The sequence below is a fragment of the Salvelinus fontinalis genome, chromosome 5 (genome assembly GCF_029448725.1).
Source record: "Salvelinus fontinalis isolate EN_2023a chromosome 5, ASM2944872v1, whole genome shotgun sequence".
Taxonomy (NCBI): domain Eukaryota; kingdom Metazoa; phylum Chordata; class Actinopteri; order Salmoniformes; family Salmonidae; genus Salvelinus; species Salvelinus fontinalis.
This window is the reverse complement of record NC_074669.1, coordinates 26,147,104-26,164,309: the sequence shown is the minus strand read 5'-3', so window position 1 is coordinate 26,164,309 and position 17,206 is coordinate 26,147,104. Positions and strand designations below refer to the sequence as shown.

Below are 17,206 nucleotides of genomic sequence, written 5' to 3'. Positions count from 1 at the left end.
CTAGCAATTAACAATATATTACAATATTCTAGAGTGTTATACAGCCAACGTTAGCTCGTCAATTTACAATTTACGGTTGGCCTTATTATCTCTGTGAATTGGGTGGGTTTTCAGCTGAGCAGAACAATATGAGTCCTGGTTCCATTCCGATCATATATTTCTCCTTGTTTCCACTCCTCCTTTGCTGCCCCCTATCCCAAACAAGTTAACAAAGCTAAGAAACGGGATAGTTAAAATAGTTATGATAAACTCCCACTTAGTCCTAAATTTCTATTGCGTTTGCTTTTAACCATAGAAACCAAGGTGGGGAGCTCAGGGCTGAAATTGAAATGGCTGTTTGGTTGTATGACAGAAATCCTATCATTCAAGAACACAATCCAGTGATTCAACAAATCAGCTGTCAAGAGTTTATTTTCCCGCGTGCACAATGAAGGTTGATTGGTTCGTGAGTTTGACCCAATTGGCACCCTGCCAAGGAAGTGAGCGGCACACGAAGGCCAAGGATTTTGAACAATTGTATAAGAATTCAGAGAGCACCCCAGTAGCCAAAAACCTGACCATTCTAATACAGAAAAAAATATCCTTATGAAACAAAAATAGTACCTTTCATGTTTATTGGAATGCAATACATTAAATAAAGTTCGCTTCACTGCCTCTAATAGCAAAAGCGAAAGGATTGTGTTTGCTCGTTTTCAGATAACTGAAGGCGCAAATGTTTGTAGGCTATTTTGAAAAACAGGTCTCAGTAGCAATAAATTGAGAGGTGTCACCCTTTTAGTTCAGTCAGATAATGAACCACTAATATAAACTATGAAACATTACAAATATTTGAATATATAAAAAAATGCAATTTAACCATATTTACTTTCATAAATTCATAATTATGTAGATGGGCCTATATACAGAACACTCTTTTCCAAAATGTAGGGTAGGCTACCCCCCCAAAAAATGTTTTAACAAATATATGTATGGTTGTTAAGCTGTAGGCATTGTGTTATTATCAAAGTGGAATACAATTAATTTGAATGTTTATCGCAACATACTTCAAACGTCTTACAATATTTTAGAGATAGTAGCTCGGTTGCCATCCAATTGGCGACTGATTTTCATGCTAATATTCTCAAATCCGGTTAAAGAAAATATACGCATATTCTCGCCAGTCAATCGTAGTGGGAGGACTACATATAATATCGCGATTCCAGTGAGTCATAGTGGGAGGACCACTATCATTTCGTGATTCCAAGTTTACTTCGATATGATGGTTATTATATCAATACCTGCGCATAAAGGCGTTTCCACCGCCATTTCAAGCGTCATTCATTTTACAGATACAAAAATATCGCACAATATTGAACGAAGAAAGTAGGCCTATCTGTCGGCATTTATAAAATTGTACCGAAACTTCCCGTTTCCATCACAGCTGTCGTGATTTAAAAACATATATATGTATGCAGTAGCCTATGACTACTCGCAGGAAAACTGTGAATGGGCACGTGGTTATATACGAGTTTGTTCGTGTCAAATGTATTGCTCAGTAAAACCTGCGCATGCGCGTCAAGGAGATCGAGGTAGACCCTGCTGTTTTTTTCAAATCCAGTTCAACCATAGAGAAGTATAGAGGACGTATTGTTGTACGTGTGTTATTATAGCGTCTGTGACAGAATGGGAGGCGCCATTGAGGCAATCTCCATTTTGAAGTAGTACATTTTCTTATTTACGATTGACTGATCCCTCCTGATGACCCAGTTGGACATGACTTCAATAGGGTCCCCAGGAGGGTCGTCACTAGTTACCACAGTCACAAAGTCTAAAACTCTGCCTATTTCTAAAATGTTTCTTCTTATAATAAGATGTTAAACATAACCTTAACCACACTGCTATCCTTATGCCCAATCCTAACCCTAAATGAAGACCAAAAAGCAAATGCTTATTTTATGAATTTTTACCACATAGCCATTTTGACTTTGTGGCTGTGGTAAAAAGTCGAAACCCACCAGGAGGGATCAGCAACCCAGTTGACTACATTAAAATGGTGGAAGTCCTCAATGGCTCTGCCCATGCTAATACCGCCTTTTGGCCACTAGAGGCCTCTATCATTCTTTATGAGTTCAACTCAACGCGGCCAGCTAAAGCTAAAACAAGAAGCAGGGAAATCCAGATGAACGGTGAACAGACAAGGTAAGAATGACCTTTTAACCGACAAAATCCACTTAATTTGGAAACGCGCCTGTCATAGGTTTATGTGTAGACACAGTTATATTGAAGAGGAGTAAACCGAGGCATTTTTTTCTTAGCTATGCAAGCTTGTTTCAAAAGGCCTGGTGACCCACATTCGTAATCTAGGCTAGAAAAACCGGGGAGTGTGCAGTAGATCGCCGCATAGGTTTTTGATGTTTAAATATGCTCTTGGTTTTCGTATGTTTACCATTTTCATTAGTATTGTGGATGTGCATAATGTGTTATAACTACGTTGCTATATTTAGCCTGGTAGCTCGCATTGACCCCTGTTTTGGAGTGATGAAACACGCAGTTGGTTTCGGGTGCGCGTTTGCAATGACAGCACAGTTGCGTCTCTTTCATTGTAATTTCTAATGATGTTCCTTTTGGGGCTGAACCTATAGTGTCAGTGGTTTGAACGCTACGGTTGTGCAGTGAGTGAACAGTAGCTGTGAATGTGAGTTAGATTTTTACACTGCAATCGGAAGCTTTCGCATGGATGTGGGCTGAAACAAATCCAATTAACCCTCAACATTTTCACCCAGGATCTGAGGACGCAACCTGCAAACGTAGCTGGGTGATCCAGTGAGAAATGCAGATAGGCTACACATCAATATTATGCAGAGGAAATCCGTATAACGGGAATACACACTTTGCATGTCATGAGCTAGCCCAAGACGTGCTCTTAAGGAACCTACCCAGTGGGCAAACTCTGGTTGAAAGACGTCAGTATGACGTCTTATTCTGGTCGCAAACTGGTTGAAAAAGGACGTTTTTTTAACATATTTTTCAGACCTCCATACTACCAGTTGGATATATTTGTGATCTCTATCTGACCAGCTGGTCATAATTCTTACCACTATTTTATGTGCTATATTATGTAGCCTACTGGTCATAGTTAAGACCTCATCATAACCTGGTAATGACCACCTGACTACAGCTTATTACTACACTCTTAGATAAAAGGGTTTCCAAAATGGTTCTTCAGCTGTCTCCATAGAGAAGCCTTTTTGGTTCCACATAGAACCCTTTTGGTTTCCATGTAGAACCCTCTGTGGAAAGGGTCCTACATAGAACCCAAAAGGGTTCTACAGTACCTGAAACCAAAAGGGTTCTACCAGGAACCAAACAGGATTCCTCAAAGGGTTCTCCTATGGGGAAAGCCGAATAACCCTTTTAGGTTCTAGATAGCACCTATTTTCCCTAAGAGTGTACCGTAAAAAGTATTGCAGAGGACAAAGTTGGATATTAAACGTTTCCATAGTCACCGATTTGAAGTAAATCTGCAACATATGTTTACATTTAAAATGTATCAAGCAATGGCAAAAACAAATCTACATCACAATTTTTCACACATCTGTGTACAGTAATTGTTTAATAATTCATCAACAGAAATGACATGCATATAAATACTGTGAGTATATAAAGGCCAATTGTTTTATTTGATTAATGATTAATACGAGTGGTGTGATGGGGTAGATCCTCAAGGATCTCTGAGCACAGATGGTGATCTGGAGCATAGTGGCCTTCTTGAAGAGTCGTGTGATGGCTCAGATCTGCAGTGACGAGAATCAGCGCATTACAACTTTACCAATTTGAGATTTTATAAGCAAACTAGGAAAGGACATTCTTGAAGAAACTTTGTGGACTCAGCTGGCTAAAAGTATTTGCATGGTACTAGTTGAAGTATTTTGTGGCAGATATAGCTTCGAGATGTCTTTAAAAAAGTGCAACTTGCTTATACTTTGCTTCCTTCACCAACACGGCTCAGGGGCATATTTCGGGACTTTCCAGAGGGCCCGCAACACATCAATCTCCTGAGTTTTCTGGCTTTTCATGACACTTACTGTGAGCATTAAAAAAAAACAACAGTGTGGGCAAGCAGGACACGACATGACAGTAATGCACAGTAAAATATATTTTAACAGTCAGAATCTACTAAAAGTGGTAGCAAATGCATGTTTGCTCCTCGGTCCCTACATATTGAAGTTCGGACATAAATTCATTGTTCATGAATCTGAAACATTTTGAAGAAAGAGGATATAAAAATTAGACAGTAGTTGGATAATGAAAATGTTTAACTCCTCTCTAAATGGTAAAGTTTTGCTTTATCTTAATACATGTAATATTCTAAACGCTTTTTATAAACACACCGCTACCTAATCCTGAGGACATTGTCCCGGACAGAGGTTCCCCAATTGAGGATAGCTTGGCAGTCTTAAAAAAAGAAAGTTAAATGTAAGTATGTGTAAAGACAATAAAATATTATATTGTTCAAAGGTGATGTCTGTCATATCATTAATGCAACAAATAGTGTTAGAAATGGGTGTAATTGGCAAATCTCGTCCTCTTCTCAGCAACTGCACACGTGTTTGAGTGAGCAACAGAGAGAAATTGGAGAAACTACAACTCACCAACAATGTTACCTAAAAAAAATTCCGGCACTGAGCAAATTTCAGGTCTGCTGAGTGCAAACTTGAATGAACTTCCAGCGTGCTTTTGCTGTGAACACTGAGGCTGTACCCATTTTAAGTTACAGTTTTAACAACGGCCAGATAGGTTACAGTGGCTATTTGATCATAATGTAGGCCTAACAGAGTGGTCTATCATCAACAACAATAAAGAAAATGCATCCCATAACATTTTAACATGGAAATAGATGTTCTATCATTCAGCCTACAGTAGCAGCCAATGTGTGGTGTTCTAAATTATGAGACTTTTGAAAAAAACATGCAGGGCTTGACATTAACCTGCTTATCCAGTTGTCCTTCAGACAAGGAGGTAACTGAAAATGTTGTTGTTTGATGCAAGAAAACAATTTACAAAATAAAATGCATTATTATTCCCATACCATTATTACAAAGAATCAGACAAATTATGCTACCCTCTGCCTATTGGCTACTTAGCTTATTCAAGCTTGTCTCAAAATACAACACTGCCCCTTTAAGACAAAAAAAGCTATTTACCTGACCTGCCTTTCAAAGATGTCTAGAAATGCACACGTTTTGAGATCTTGTAGGAAGCAATCACTCCCCCATTGCTGACTACAAATTATGAACAAAATGTGGACACATGGCTACATGCAGCTCATGCTTTGATCTCGAAACAAGATAATCTACTCAGACCACAGCTGTCAACACAGTTCAGACAAAAGTAAACACCACAGATCCATATGGTCTATTTGCATATAGGTCTACTGCAGCTCTGATTGGTAATGCATCACTGGTCTGTGTACAGTACAGGCTGAGTCATGCCCAATAGAATCCTGCTCCGATGCAATCTGCCTACAACAACATCTCTTAAATAGTTTGTTTTGTTTTAGCATGTTGCATTGAAAGTTGCTAATATTGCTTAGATTTGATCACAATTGCCACAGTAACGGAAAACGCTGATAGTGTTAATTAACAGGGAAAACTCTAGGAATTTGAGTGAAGTTCAATCTCGTGCTTCTCTCTGTTGGCTGATATTTCTTCTACGCTCGCGACAGTCTCTGGGCAACAGTTTAGAGAAAACATTGCTCACCAAGGGAGGTGTCTGTTAAATCAGGACACAAAGGTTTTGTACCTGGGGGAAAAAAAGGCGAGTTAAAATTGGATTAGATTTGCTTTACAATGTTATATTATTAGAAGGGGTGCTATTTCAATTGGATCTACTTACACTACACTCTTAGAAAAAAGGGTGTCAGACGAAGAGGTATAGACAGCCAAGCATAGGCTATTTACGTTTCTCAGTCAGCAGGCTGGATAACTTCTGTACTCATTCCCTTTATTCCCTCCTCCATCCTTCCATCCAAGCTAGAAGATTCCTGCAAAAACAGACAATAAAGAATTGACAAAGGCAGTTGATCGGTGTAACATTAGAATGCATGTTGATGGGGAGCAGGTATTGGCAAATTGTATGTTATTCTCAAATATAAAATATCCAAAAATACAAGGATCTCTAATGAATCAAGAAAATCTTCACATCCATATTGGGGGTAGAAGTTTCAAGAATTATACTAGTTTACGTTCTTACGCAAAACAAACAATCCATGTTCTGTGTATTCATGTACTCTCTCTTTCTCTCTCTCTCTCGCTCTTTCTCTCACACACACACACACACACACACACACACACACACACACACACACACACACACACACACACACACACACACACACACACACACACACACACACGTAGAGGACACACGCACACCAGTGGCGGTCGGTGCCATTAAAGATGAGGGAGGACGATTCTGAAAACAAATTGAGTTAGTCATAATAGAGCATGAAAACAGCATTTAGTGGAACAGAAGAACATGTGCAGCACAATAAACAGTGCAGTTAGCTAACACAAGACAAAATATTACATTAGAAGCCAACACACACAGCAAGAAATCCAGATATCATTAACTAAACAGCCATTATTTCATTGTACTGCAGTTTTGTAAGGGTATCCTGTGTTATTGTGAATGTTTATCTTACATCCTGGTAGCCTAGAACAAATGTTATGGAAGTGAATGTGCACTTTTTAGATGGGTGGACCGCAAGTACAAAAAAACGTGCCATAGCCTGTAGTAAAACCAAAAGCATTTATAGCATCGGAGATTCTCTAAATATGACCACAGAGACTGACAAATTTGAGCTTTTAATGACCTAGCAAATTAGATGACTTGGAGGTGAAATACACTGAACAAAAATATAAAGTGTTGGTCCCATGTTTCATGTAAAGTGTTGGTTTCATGAGCTGAAATAAAAGATCCCAGAAATGTTTAATATGCACAAAAAGCTTATTTCTCTCAAATTTTGTGCACACATTTCTTTACATCCCTGTTAGTGAGCACTTCTCCTTTGCCAATGTAATCTATCCACTTGACAGGTGTGACATATCAAGAAGCTGATTAAATAGCATGATCATTACACAGGTGCACATTGTGCTGGGGACAATAAAAGGCAACTCCTAAAATGTGCAGTTCTGTGACACAACACAATGCCACAGATGTGTCAAGTTATGAGGGCGCATGCAATTGGCATGCTGACTGCAGGGATGTCCATCAGATCTGTTGCCAGAGAATTGAATGTTAATTTCTCTACCATAAGCCGCCTCCGTCGTTTTATAGAATTTGGTATTACATCCAACCGGCCTCACAACCGCAGACCACGCATAACCACGCCAGCCCAGGACCTCCACATCCGACTTCTTCACCTGTGGGATCATCTGAGACCAGCCACCCGGGCCAATTGATAAAACTGTGTTTGCACAACCAAGGAATTTCTGCACAAACTGTCATAAACCGTCTCCGGGAAGCTCATCTGCGTGCTCGTCATCCTCACCAGGGTCTTGACCTGACTGCAGTTTGGCGTCGTAACCGACTTCAGTGGGCAAATGCTTATCTTTGATTGCCACTGGCACACTGGAGAAGTGTGCTCTTCACGGATGAATCCCGGTTTCAACTGTACCGGGCAGATGGCAGACAGTGTGTATGGTGTCGTGTGGGTGAGTGGTTTGCTGATGTCAACATTGTGAACAGAGTGCCCCGTGGTGGTGGGGTTATGGTATGGACAGGTGTAAGCTATTGACAACGAACACAATTGCATTTTATCAATGGCAATTTGAACGCACAGAGATACGGTGACGAGATCCTGAGGCCTGTTGTCGTGCCATTCATCTGCCGCCATCCCCTCATGTTTCAGCATGATAATGCACAGCCCCATGTCCTGGAAGCTGAAAATGTCCCAGTTCTTCCATGGCCTGCATACTCACCAGACATGTAACCAGACATTGAGCATGTTTTATCCAGCAACTTCACACAGCCATTGAAGAGGAGTGGGACAACATTTCACAGGCCACAATCAACCGCCTAATCAACACTATGTGAAGGAGAGGTGTCGCCCTGCATGGGGCAAATGATGGTCACACCAGATACTGAGTGGTTTTCTGATCCACGACCCTACTTTTTTTTGTATTGGTGTCTGTGACCAACAGATGCGTGTCTGTATTCCCAGTCATGTGAAATCCATAGATTAGGGCCTAATGACTATATTTCAATTGACTGATTTCCTTATTTGAACTGTACATTTTGGTTCAGTTTAAAATCACTGATCTTAATGCAATTTACAAAAATACTCGTTATTTCAGTATAAGTAAAGTTATTGCATCCAAAAGTGGATTTAAACCTTAATAAAGTGACTTAATATATATATTTTTTTATCCAAGGTAATTACAGGTAATATTGGTTTATTAGGATGTGGATATTTGTGGTTGAAAGGTATTTTAGGTATATTTATGGATTGAATGGCATCCAATGGGCAAACAGCATAACACAATATGCCTATAAAGTATCTAAATACGTGAGATATGGACTATAAATTGTTTTGGAATATCAAACAAGTGTGAAAACAGGTACACATGTCGAAATGGGGGAAATCCAGCCCATTGTGGCTTAAAGTAAATTACATTGGGTTTTATACACCCCATTTTTCATAACAAACCCTACTTAATCAAATAACTGTTGTTTTACAAAACTATCTATACAATAGGTTTAAGAAGTGGTCCTAGTAAATAAATAAAGGTACCAGCACAGCACACCCATTGACTATACATTAGAATTAGCTTAGTATCATTACCGAAATTAAGGTTCTCATTACCGAAACGGACCTAAAAAATTATGTGGTAATGATAAATGTGTTTTTCGGACATGAGGTCCAAGCTCAATCTGGAAATAATAGGAGAGCCATTATGAATCAACAAACAATTGACCACATCACTAAAGCCCATTTATGCCTCAATGTTGGTAATGTAATGGTTCTCTGACTTTTTCCCTATTTTAACTTTTTTGCCATTTTGGTAATGAGAAGGCCAAGTGAGGTAAAGGGGGTGTTTGAGAATACGGACCTCATTCTGAAGGCATAAAAAAAAAAAAAAGTTGTATTTATTTATTTTTATTTTCTATTTCACCTTTATTTAACCAGGTAGGCTAGTTGAGAACAAGTTCTCATTTACAACTGCGACCTGGCCAAGATAAAGCAAAGCAGTGCGACACAAACAACAACACAGAGTTACACATGGAATAAACAACCGTACAGTCAATAACACAATAGAAAAAATAAGAAAGTCTATATACAGTGTGTCCAAATGGCGTGAGGAGGTAAGGCAATAAATAGGCCATAGTAGCGGAATAATTACAATTTAGCTAATTAACACTGGAGTGATAGATGAGCAGATGATGATGTGCAAGTAGAAATACTGCTGTGCAAAAGAGCAGAAAGTAAATAAAAACAATATGGGGATGAGGTAGGTAGATTTGGTGGGCTATTTACAGATGGGCTATGTACAGCTGCAGCTGCTCAGATAGCTGATGTTTAAAGTTAGTGAGGAAAATATAAGTCTCCAGCCTCAGCGATTTTTGCAAATTCGTTCCAGCCATTGGCAGCAGAGAACTGAAAGGAAAGGTGGCCAAAGGAGGTGTTGGATTTGGGGATGACCAGTGAGATATACCTGCTGGAGTGAGCTGAGATAAGGCAGAGCTTTACCTAGCATAGACTTATAGATGACCTGGAGCCAGTGGGTCTGGCGACAAATATGTCGCGAGGGCCAGCCGACTAGAGCATACAGGTCGCAGTGGTGGGTGGTATAAGGGGCTTTGGTGACAAAACGGATGGCACTGTGATAGACTGCATCCAGTTTGCTGAGTAGAGTATTTGAAGCTATTTTGTAAACGACATCGTCGAGGATCGGTAGGATAGTCAGTTTTACGAGGGTATGCTTGGCAGTGTGAGTGAAGGAGGCTTTGTTGCGAAATATGAAGCCGATTTTAGATTTAATTTTGTATTGGAAATGTTTAATACGAGTCTGGAAGGAGAGTTTACAGTCTAGCCAGACACCTAGGTATTTGTAGTTGTCCACATATTCTAAGTCAGAATCGTCCAGAATAGTGATGCTAGTCGAGCGGGCGGGTGCGGGCAGCGAACGGTTGAAAAGCATGCATTTGGTTTTACTAGCGTTTAAGAGCAGTTGGAGGCCACGGAAGGAGTGTTGTATGGCATTGAAGCTTGTTTGGAGGTTAGGTAACACAGTGTCCAAAGAAGGTCCAGATGTATACAGAATGGTGTCGTCTGCGTAGAGGTGGATCAGGGAATCACCAGCAGCAAGAGCAACATCGTTGATATATACAGAGAAAAGAGTCGGCTCGAGAATTGAACCCTGTGGTACCCCCATAGAGACTGCCAGAGGTCCGGACAACAGGCCCTCCGATTTGACACACTGAACTCTATCTGAAAAGTACTTGGTGAACCAGCGAATTTAAGCGAATACATTAACTTATGCTCATCTAAAGACTACCCCTCTAGATGATGCATCAAGCATGGTTGAATAGAACTTTAGTTTTTACAGGAACTTGAACAAGTGTTACGGAAATGAGACATGTTCACAGACAATGTTTTTACGTAATAAATACTGAATGATAGTTTAATGTCAACGTCAACTATTATTTAAAAAATTATGATTTATAGACTAACTACAGCAACCTATTTAGTCTTTTATTCATTTTTTTTTTTTATAAAGTAACATTTTATAGAATGACCCGATAATTTTATCCGGACACATTTCGGTATAAGAATTTGGGGTGAAAATGTAAGAAATTCTAGCAAAAATATAAAATGTATTATGTATTATATTACTTATAATTATGTATTATATTATTATGCAGAAATCACACTGCCAATTACTGGTTGCTAAAATTCTAATAGTTTGCCTAATTTCTGTTTTTATGTGACAAAACAAGCAAGTATAGTGTAGAGAATCATTGTACCATCTAAACTGCTGTCAAACATATTTTCCATAACCAAAAATATTGTATTTTCAGCTGTTTTGAAGCTGGTGTACACAACCGAAAGTGAAAGACACAAAGCGCAACATATAAATAGTGCACATAGAACATATCTACTGCTTCTTAGACTTGCTTTCAATGAGAATGACAGATCTATAACACACATTTCTATTTGAATTTGGTCAGGTCACCAAAACGTTACATATTGCACTTTGCCAAAAACTAGACATCTTAGTTTGCAGAATGATAGTTGATTTTTGCAGATGCATCATAGGTTTTGTAACTCTATTTGCTACAGACATGTTTAAAACTGGTTTCAGGAGAACCATCCGTATATGGCTTTTGACTAGGATACAATGTATCCAAATGGCATACATCGAATAGTCACTGCTATATTCAACTAGAGCTATCTGACCATGTTCATTGTATTAATTTACTGCCTTGATGTAGGCTACACATTTTATTTATTTATGCACGGAATGCCTGTCTAATGCAGTTTGGTGCACTGGTTCCTGTGATGCTCAGTAGGGTTGTGTTATTGGCAGCCTTGAAAACATACCAATATGTGTCTTTGTCAGCTGTTGAAGCAGTACCAATCTGTTGTTGCTAAGTTGCCCTCTGAATTCTACCGATCTGCGCTGACAGACGCAGCGTGTAACCAATGTTGAAACATACATCTGTCCATGGAAATGGAATAACAAGTTGTTCAGTAGCTCTATGGTTGAACAAGTTGTTCAGGGCAGGCCATGGTAAGTCATTCTCATCCACCCTGAACTGCATCTGTTTTGCCATGCATCTTGTGATATCTATAGTGCTGTGTCTGCATGCCTCGTCTGTGTCCTCATTGTTATTGTTTGTCTTTAGGGGTTCTTGTGGGGAAGTTGTCCTTGAGCACTGCACACAGCATGCACAGTAGCCTGTTGTCTGAGTTCTAGAAAATGTCCAGTGACTTTTGGTTTGACCGTGACCAAGTTAGGATGTGTGTCAGTCACTCCCCAAATAGTACACAGTTTATTCCTTAGCCTAAACCTTGTATTCGTTGAAACTGTATAGTGAGGAAATAAGTATATGAGGAGATGTGCATTTTGACACCTAAGCTCTGTTTTCATTGGCATTTGAATTAAGGCCAAATTCGAGCTGGCTTGAATGGAATTCTCAAATTAGAGCTGGGTCGGAGGAAACCCTGGCCAGTGCAGCCCAGTTTCACAACTGATGCTAGCCCGATTAGAATTCAGGCCAGTGAAGTTGTCCTCAAGTTGGCAAACACAGTCGCTAAGCAACCAGTTGTCAGCTTCTTCATAAATCAACAGAAAAATGTATACTGTTGTGGCAAAGAACTAAAAAGTCTGTTCCCTGGTCCTTTGAGAAGGTCCAGACCCTTCTGTCAATCTGGGCAGACACTTCAGTACAACATTTATACAGTTGAAGTTGGAAGTCTAGATACACCTTAGCCAAATACATTTAAACTCCGTTTTGAACAATTCCTGACATTTAATCCTAGTAAAAATTCCCTGTCTTAGGTCAGTTAGGATCACCACTTTAATTTAAGAATGTGAAATGTCACAATAATAGTAGTGATTTATTTCAGCTTTTATTTCTTTCATCACATTCCCAGTGGGTCAGAAGTTTACATACACTCAATTAGTATTTGGTAGCATTGCCTTTAAATTGTTTAACTTGGGTGAAACGTTTCAGGTAGCCGTCCACACGCTTCCCACAATAAGTTGGGTGAATTGTGGCCCATTCCTCCTGACAGAGCTGGTGTAACTGAGTCCGGTTTGTAGGCCTCCTTGCTTTCACACGCTTTTTCAGTTCTGGCCACAAATTTTCTGTAGAATTGAGGTCAGAGCTTTGTGATGGCCATTCCAATACCTTGACTTTGTTGTCCTTAAGCCATTTTGCCACAACTTTGGAAGTATGCTTGGGGTCATTGTCCATTTGGAAGACCCATTTGCGACCAAGCTTTAACTTCCTGACTGAGGTCTTGAGATGTTGCTTCAATATATCCACATCATTTTCCTACCTCATGATGCCATCTATTTTGTGAAGTGCACCAGTCCCTCCTCCAGCAAAGCACACCCACAACATGATGCTGCCACCCCAATGCTTCACGGTTGGGATGGTGTTCTTCGGCTTGCAAGTCTCCCCCTTTTTCCTCCAAACATAACGATGGTCATTATGGCCAAACAGTTCTATTTTTGTTTCATCAGACCAGAGGACATTTCTCCAAAAAGTACGATATTTGTCCCCATGTAGAGTTGCAAGCCATAGTGTGGCTTTTATATGGCGGTTTTGGAGCAGTGGCTTCTTCCTTGCTGAGTGGCCTTTCAGGTTATGTCGATGTAGGACTTGTTTTACTGTGGATATAGATACTCTTTTACCTGTTTCCTCCAGCATTTTTACAAGGTTGATTCGCACTTTTCGCACCAAAGTACGTTCATCTCTAGGAGACAGAACGCATCTCCTTCCCGAGCGCTATGACGGCTGTGTGGTCCCATGGTGTTTATACTTGCATACTATTGTTTGTACAGATGAACGTGGACCATTCAGGCGTTTGGAAATTGCTCCCAAGGATAAACCAGACTTGTGGAGGTCTACATTTTTATTTCTGAGGTCTTGGCTGATTTTCTTTTGATTTTCCCATGATGTCAAGCAAAGAGGCACTGAGTTTGAAGGTAGGCCTTGAAATACATCCACAGGTACACCTCCAATTGACTCAAATGATGTCAATTAGCCTATCAGAAGCTTCTAAAGCCATGACATCACTTTCTGGAATTTTCCAAGTTGTTTATCCTCTCTAGGGTACGTGAGACGGTAGCGTCCCACCTCTTCAACAGCCAGTGAAACTGCAGGGCGCCAAATTCAAAACAACAGAAATCCCATAATTAAAATTCCTCAAACATACATGCATTTTACACCATTTTAAAGATACACTTGTTGTAAATCCAGCCACAGTGTTCGATTTCAAAAAGACTTTACGACGAAAGCGAACTAAACGATTATGTTAGGTGAGTGCCTATTCACAGAATAACACAGCCATTTTTCCAGCCAAAGAGAGGATTCACAAAAAGCAGAAATATAGATAAAATTAACCACTAACCTTTGATGATCTTCATCAGATGACACTCATAGGACTTCATGTTACACAATACATGTATGTTTTGTTCGGTAAAGTTAATATTTATATCCAAAAATCTGAGTTTACATTGGCGCCTTACGTTCAGAAGTCACAAAACATCCTTTGATTTTGCAGAGAGACACATCAATTTACAGGAACACTCATAATAAACAATGCTAAAAGATACAACTGTTATGCATGGAATTTTAGAGGCACTTCTCCTTAATGCAACCGCTGTGTCAGATTTCAAAAAAGCTTTACAAAAAAGCAAACCATGCAATAATGTGAGTCGGCGCTCAGAGCCCAATCAAGACACAAATATAGCCGCCATATTATGCAGTCAACAGAAGTCAGAAGTAACATTATAAACATTCACTTACCTTTGATGATCTTCATCAGAATGCACTCCCAGGAATCCCAGTTCCATAATAAATGTTTGTATAGTTCGATAATGTCCATTTATGTCCAAATTCCTCCTTGTTGTTCTAGCGTTCAGTACACTTTCCAAACGGGCAGGTCCAGCGGAAAGTACGGACCAAAAGTTAAAAAAGTTATATTACAGTCTGTAAAAACATGACAAACGAAGTATTGAATCAGTCTTTAGGATGTTTTTAACTTAATTCTTCAATAATGTTCTAACCGGAGTATTCCTGTGTCTTCAGAATTGCGATGGAACAGAGCTCACTCTCACGTGAACGTGCATGGTCAGAGCATGGTCACCTCATGGCAGACCTGACTCATTCCTCTCTCCTTCGGCCCCACTAAACAGTAGAGGCATCAGACAAGGTTCTAACGACTGTTGACATCTAGTGGAAGCCTTAGGAAGTGCAACATTACCAATATCCCACTGTATCTTCAATAGGAGCTGAGTTGAAAATCGACCAACCTCCGATATCCCACTTCCTGGTTGGATTTTTTTCTCCGGTTTTTGCCTGCTTGATGAGTTCTGTTATACTCACAGACATCATTCAAACAGTTTTAGAAACTTCAGAGTGTTTTCTATCCATCTACTAATAATATGCATATTCTAGCTTTTATGGCTTTGTAGCAGGCCGTTTACTCTGGGCATGCTTTTCATCCGGACGTGAAAATACTGCCCCCTACCCCAAAGAAGTTAAAGACACATTCAACTTAGTGTATGTAAACTTCTGACCCACTTGAATTGTGATATAGTGAATTATAAGTGAAATAATCTGCCTGTAAACAATTGTTGGAAAAATGACTTGTGTCATGCACAAAGTAGATGTCCTAACCGACTTGCCAAAACTATAGTTTATTTACAAGACATTTGTGGAGTGGTTGAAAAACTAGTTTTAATGACTCCAACCTAAGTGTATGTAATCTTCCGACTTCAACTGTAGCTTCTCTGTTCTGCCGGTGCATTGAAAATCCGTCCAGCTTCATATTATCCGTGTCGTCGTTCAGCCACCACTCGGTGAAACATAAGATATGATTGTTTGTTATCAAGTAAAACGGGTGAGAGTTTACTCGCTCGCCTACTGATTATCAAAAGGCAACTCGATCTGCGTCCTCTTTTCCTCTGTCCTTTCTTCACGCAAATGGCGGGGATCTGGGCCTCTTCCCTGGAGAGCAGTATATCTTTCTCGTCCGACTCGTTAAATGAAAAATCATCTTCCAGTTCGTGTTGAGTAATCCCAGTTCTGATGTCCAGAAGTTATGTTCAGTCATAAGAGACAGTAGCTGCAACATTATGTACAAAATAAGTAAAAAAATAAGTTTCAAACAATGCAAAAAATCTAACAAAATAGCACAATTGGTATTTTATTTGGATCCCCATTAGCTGTTGCAAAAGCAGCAGCTACTCTCCCTTGGGTCCTAACATGAAACATAATACTGAATGACATAATACAGAACATCATTAGAGAAGAACTGCTCAAGGACAGAACTACATACTTTTTTAAAAGGCACGCGTAGCCTACATATCAATGCATACACACAAACTATCTAGGTCAAATAGGAAGAGGCGTTGTGCCGCGAGGTGTTGATTTATCTGCTTTTGGAACCAGGTTTGCTGTTTATTTGAGCAAAATGAGATGGAAGGAAGTTCCATGCAATAAGGGCTCTATATAATACTGTACATTTTCTTGAATTTATTCTGGTTTTGGGGACTACGAAAATACCCCTTGTGGCATGTCTGGTGGGATAACTGTGTGTGTAAGAGCTGTGTGTGTATGTTGACTATGCAAACAATTTGGGATTTTCAATACATTAATGTTTCTTATAAAAATGAGAAGTGATGCAGTCAGTCTCTCCTCAACTCTTAGTCAAGAGAGACTGGCATGCATAGTATTTATATCAGCCCTCTGATTACAATTAAGAGCAAAGCGTGCCGCTCTGTTCTGGGCCAGCTGCAGCTTAACTAGGTCTTTCCTTGCAGCACTGGACCACACGACTGGACAATAATCAAGATTAGACTAAACTAGAGCATGCAGAACTTCCTTTTTGGAGCTTCAAAAAAGCAGAGAATCTCTTTATTACTGCTAGACCTCTCCTCATCTTTGCAACCATATTTTGAGCATGACAGTTTACAATTTAAGGTAACGCCAAGTAATTTAGTCTCCTCAACTTGTTCAACAGCCACACCATTCATTACAAGATTCAGCTGAGGTCTAGGACTTAAGGAATGATTTGTACCAAATACAATGCTCTCAGGACCAGTTTATTACTGGCCACCCATTCTAAAACAGACTGCAACTCTTTAAGGGTTTCAGTGACTTCATTAGCTGTGGTTGCTGATGCGTATATGGTTGAATCGTCAGCATACATGCACAAACATTGGTTACGGGCATGTAAAGCGTCAGCCATCCTCTTCGGCGCCATCTTAACATCTGGTGTATCTCCGCTCCAGTGGTGATGGAGGTCAGCCTGGGTCTGTCTTTGTGCAAAGAGTATTGAAACGGGGGATTCGTTTTCTTTCGTCAGATAGTAGCCTAATTGAGACAATATCCTCCCATTTTAAAGGTGCTAGACAGGATTTGTTTTAGAATTTTAATTTGAGAAAATGTCCATAATATTTACTTCCCGCTGTGATATTCGCCTGTT

At 39.7% G+C, this 17,206-nt stretch overlaps 1 protein-coding gene and 1 long non-coding RNA gene across 3 annotated transcripts in view; one reads left to right on the top strand and one right to left on the bottom strand.

Annotated features, from left to right (window-relative positions):
* The first annotated feature begins 2,079 nt into the window (after window positions 1-2,079).
* The window catches only part of LOC129855393 (circadian locomoter output cycles protein kaput-like), a 64,272-nt gene continuing 49,145 nt past the window's right edge, over window positions 2,080-17,206 (top strand). The window contains exon 1 of the mRNA XM_055923014.1: window positions 2,080-2,178. The gene's annotated coding sequence lies outside the window, so the exon portion shown is untranslated. The remainder of the gene's footprint in view (window positions 2,179-17,206) is intronic.
* LOC129855396 (uncharacterized) lies at window positions 3,563-6,306 on the bottom strand. Of its 2 annotated transcripts, XR_008759503.1 has the most exons (3): window positions 6,232-6,306; window positions 5,875-6,022; window positions 3,563-5,781 (listed from the first exon to the last, which is right to left on the bottom strand). It is a non-coding gene; the product is annotated as an uncharacterized LOC129855396 (long non-coding RNA). The 2 variants fall into 2 exon arrangements; XR_008759502.1 differs by lacking the exon at window positions 6,232-6,306 and having other exon boundaries at window positions 5,875-6,225.